Source organism: Myotis daubentonii, chromosome 16 (genome assembly GCF_963259705.1).
Source record: "Myotis daubentonii chromosome 16, mMyoDau2.1, whole genome shotgun sequence".
In the NCBI taxonomy this organism is placed as follows: Eukaryota; Metazoa; Chordata; class Mammalia; order Chiroptera; family Vespertilionidae; genus Myotis; species Myotis daubentonii.
The window spans coordinates 7,975,786-7,980,308 of record NC_081855.1 but is presented as its reverse complement, the minus strand read 5'-3'; the positions used below and the strand labels follow the sequence as shown (position 1 = coordinate 7,980,308).

General features: G+C 49.7%; 1 pseudogene; it reads left to right on the top strand.

Annotated features, from left to right (window-relative positions):
- Positions 1-310: 310 nt before the first annotated feature.
- Positions 311-653, top strand: LOC132219366 (cyclin-dependent kinase 2-associated protein 1-like; annotated as a pseudogene).
- Positions 654-4,523: the final 3,870 nt, after the last annotated feature.

Sequence of the window (4,523 nt, the reverse complement as noted above, 5' to 3'; positions counted from 1 at the left end):
CATGAAGAAGAGATCCCTCATCATAAAAAGGAGATTTGAGTGTCTGCAGAAAGACATTGAGCAGCACAAGCAGAACACCAAGAAACTGAAAGATCATGATACTGCGGCAGTGTCAGGGTGAGGGGACGGCCATATTTGCCAGTGTGCTCGAGCTGTCAACAACAAAAAGTGTGCGGGAGCTGGGCAGGCACACAGACAGGGTCACAGACCCCAGGCCCACCTCGCCACCGCCTGGCCTCACTGCCACCGCTGCCGGTGCTGTTTCATGGGGCCTGCGCCCCACTTCGGGAGGCAGGGGGCAGAGGAGGGGATGTCTTACAAACCGAACTTGACCATGCACATGCCCGCCACCTCCATCAAGGCCTCTGGGAGCATTCACCCGCCTTCCACCAGCATGGCAACGTCTTCCCAGTACCGCCAGCTGCTGAGTGACTAGGACCAACATCTCTAACACGCAGGGAACAGAGAACAGCCAGGCGTCCCAGAGTAAATATGCTGAGCTGCTGGTCATCATCGAAGAACTAGGGAAGGAGATCTGACTCACGTACGCGGGCAGCAAGAGCGCGATGGAGAGACTGAAACGAGGCATCATCCACATGACAGGGCTGGTTCGGGAGTGCTTGGCCAAGATGGAGCGGAACACCAGGTCCTAGCCCCTAAGTCCACGTGAAAGGCTTTCCTTCTTCTTCCAAGAAGTGACAGCTCATGCTTGCATCCCCTTCAGATGAAACTTGGTTTCAAAATGGTAACAGCTTGGTTTCTCCTCCCTGTGCCCCTCCCGTGGTTCATCAGGCTCTGAACCTCCCATCGCTGAGATGGAGAAGAGATTTTTGCAGTTATTAGATTTAAGCGTTAGTTCAGAACTACCCAGGGCATTTTGTGTGTTTTTTTAAAGCATTGATTTACATGATGCACGTCAGTTACCTATCACAGCAAGCTGCAGTTGGCCTCCCAGATACGTGTTTCTTTTCTGGATACATTTCTGTTACTCACATGGTTCTTTATGTTTCTCTTCTGAGCTGATCCAACTCTGAGGGTTTGTTTCAGTGAGTCCTGAGGCAGCACTTTAGTAGCCAGATATTTAGTGATTTTAAAGCTATTTTTTATTATTAACTTCTTACCTTAGTGTATTATGGTTAGAGAATATATAGGTATCATGCATGATGGCTCATGCACATATCAATGGAGAAAATACATATATATCTTCTTTGGTATTTATTGAGACTTCCTATGTAGCATAGTATGTGGTAATGATTTATTTTGTTTAAAAGACTGGGTATTATCTGTTAGTCTGATATAATATGTCTAACAAAGCAAACAATAACTTCCATTTGTCAAATTTTCTTCTTATTTTAAAAAATCCTTTATTGCTTCTCATTTAATAGGTCCTATTTCAGGAGGCAGAGTTAAAATTAATGAATTCTATTTTGCAAGACAAGGTGCTTTCCCTTAACTTAAAATACATGCAGTTAAACGTATCCCTGTGGTTTATTACCCATATATATATTTTCCTCAGCAAGACATGCTCTTTAATATGCCCTCCTGTATTTCATTCCCCTACCCTCATCTACTACACAGTGCTGACACTAATATTTTAGATTTTTTCCACTCTTTTTCTATAATCTTTTAGTCAAGAATAAAATTAGCATGGGGCCACAAGGCTCAGTTCTGGGATTTTTGGTTCTGGCTTCACCCAGGACAGCGACCCCTCATAGAATCTCCGATCTGTATCTAAGGAGAAATGAGCTTAGCCCAAGGCCTTGTAGAGAATCAAATGAGGTTGAGGCTTTGTCATGAGGCGGAGAAAATGGCCAATGAGCTCAACCACAGCCCGTGCAGCAGACCTCTCCACTGTCCAGGCACCCAGAGAGCACTTTCCAGGGAGGACCCCACTGAGTTTCTACAATAAACCTGTGAGCTTGACCCTAAGTCAGTGATGGCAAACCTATGACACATGTGTCAGAGGTGGCATGCAAACTCATTGGTTGATTTTTCTTTGTTACATAGCATTTAAGTATATAACATAAATATCAAAAATATAACTCTTGCCAAAGCCGGTTTGGCTCAGTGGATGGAGCGTCGGCCTGTGGACTGAGGGGTCCCGGGTTCAATTCTGATCGGGGGCATGTGCCTGGGTTGCGGGCACATCCCCAGTGGGAGATGTGCAGCAGGCAGCTGATCGATGTTTCTCTCTCATCAATGTTTCTGAATCTATATCCTTCTCCCTTCCTCTCTGTGGGAAATCAATAAAATATATTTAAAAATTTTTAAAAAATATAACTCTTTGTTTTACTATGGTTGCAAATATCCAAAAATTTCTATATGTGGCATGGCACCAGAGTTAAGTTAGGGTTTTTCAAAATGCTGACATGCAGAGCTCAAAAGTTTCGCCATTACTGCCCTAGGTTCACCCTGTGGTTAGAGGCACAAGCACTCAGAGACATGAAGTGCCCTGAAGACTCCCAGCAAGCAGGGTGCCGCGTGACCACTGTGCTGTGCAGGGACAGGGTGCTCACCTGGTAAATAGGTGGACCCACACCTGTTGGGTGGAACAAAAGTTCTGTCATAACACAGAGAGATGAGGGCGAAAGCATAGTCCCTGCTCAGGAAGGCGGGCAGCTGGTATTGCACCAGTTTGTCTAGAGGGTGTGCCTGGGGGTCTGCACCACACACCTATTTTTTTAGGAAAGCACGAGTGGATGGTGTGGGGCCACTTGGCGGGTTGGCAGCTGGGGCCCAGGGCTGGGCTGACTGGCCTCCATGTTTTGCTCAGGATGCCCGCAATGGGAGGCCAGTCCTTGGCATCTGACCACCAGCTCTGAGTCCTGTAGAGGCAGAGTCCTGACTTCCAGGAAGGGCAGGTGGAGAAGGGAGAACCCTTCTCGCTGGGAGTGTTAGTGGCCCTGAGGCCAAAACTCACCTTCCATGATTCTCCAGCTCAGCACTGCCCGCCTGACCCCCAGAGAGTTCTGGTTAATCAGCAGAGCAGTTGAGGCTCCCAATGGGGGCTGTACATTAGCTTCCGGGTAGTGAGCACTTTCGTACTTAAGAAGGTTTCTCTTTGTGTTTCCAGGGTCGGTTTCTGTACTAAACTGAAAGGTGAACAGAAAAGCAGGTGGGCCCTCCTGTGCTTGGCATCTGCAGGGTCGCAGGCAGGGCTGGAAGGTGTAGTCAGAATGTCTGGAGATGCACATGGGGAAGTGCTGGATGCGGAAGGACCCTGGGCTGCCAGCTGGAAGAACTTCATTCCACACCACACCTTTGATGAGGACCCGCAGAATGTTCTCCTGCTTCTTCGCCCTGCAGACCAGGTGGCTTATGCCTCCAAGCACTGGCTTTTGGATTTTGGACTCCATGCCTTGTCCTGGTTTTCTTGGGCGAAAACAACACCTTCTTTTTCTTCTCCTTGGTGAGTACTGTCATGCACATGGTGGGTGTTGCTTTGGCCTGGCCACTGCTGGGCAGCCTGCTGACCTGGAGAGACTGGAAGGTGCACTTGAGAGTGTTGTTGGCGGTAGGCAGGTCTTTCTTCTTCGAGTCTTTCTTCCTGTCTGTGGGCTGGGCTGCCGTCCAGCAATCCACCTGCCGCTCCATCAGCTTGGCGCCATCGCCCTGGCTGGGGGAGGACAAACCCCACTCACTGACAAGATGAGTGGGATGACAAGGCATCATTGGTGAACAGAGGTAGGGACAAAGGGAAGGATAAAAGCACGCTGCAGCGCAAGGGGGTCCATCATCTGAGTCTCCCGACGTCTCTGAGGACTGTTGCACTGTCCCAACTTTCTCCTGCCACCCTTAAAAGAATGAACTATAAGGAATCCTCATTGGGTCTCTTCTGCTTGTAGGAGATCAGGGCTTCCTCGATGGGAAGCTGAGAGGAACAGATGTTCCCGTGATGTACTGCGTGATTCTCGTCACGATGTCCAGTGTGTCTTGTATGGCGCTCTGGGCCTCCAGATTATGGAACAGGTCCCATCAGGCCAGGTCCTGGGAGAAGCTGTTCTAGCGGTAATGCATGGAGCCCAGGTACCTGGCCACGAAGTTGGAAGCCAGCGGGATGACCAGGAAGTGCACATAGCCCAGCCAACCGAGCATCTTATAGGACAGCAGCTCCAGGAAGACCCACAGCACAGCGCTCAAGTAGTGCTGTGCCCCTGCCACCAGGATCTTCAGCGGCTTAAGGGGCTGGGAATTATCATTACAGTATCTCTGTATCCACCAGATGATGGAGCTGAAGGCCACCAGACCTCAGCCATGAAGCAGATGCACAGCCCAGGCAGCATGAGTCCCTGCAGGGTGTCTGAGGGGGAACTGCTCCTGCCAATCAGAGGTTTGACCAGGATGATGTTCTCTGGCAGCTGGTCATCAGAGATGAGGATGTGGTTCAGCTGGTTGTACATGGTCTTCCTGGGGATCTGCAGCTATCTCCCTAGGTCTGGCCATGCTCATTGTCTGGGCTCTTGGCTCACTTGTTCTACGGCTGTGCCGTCTGCCGCCCCTTCAGGAACCTGCCCAGCCATGGT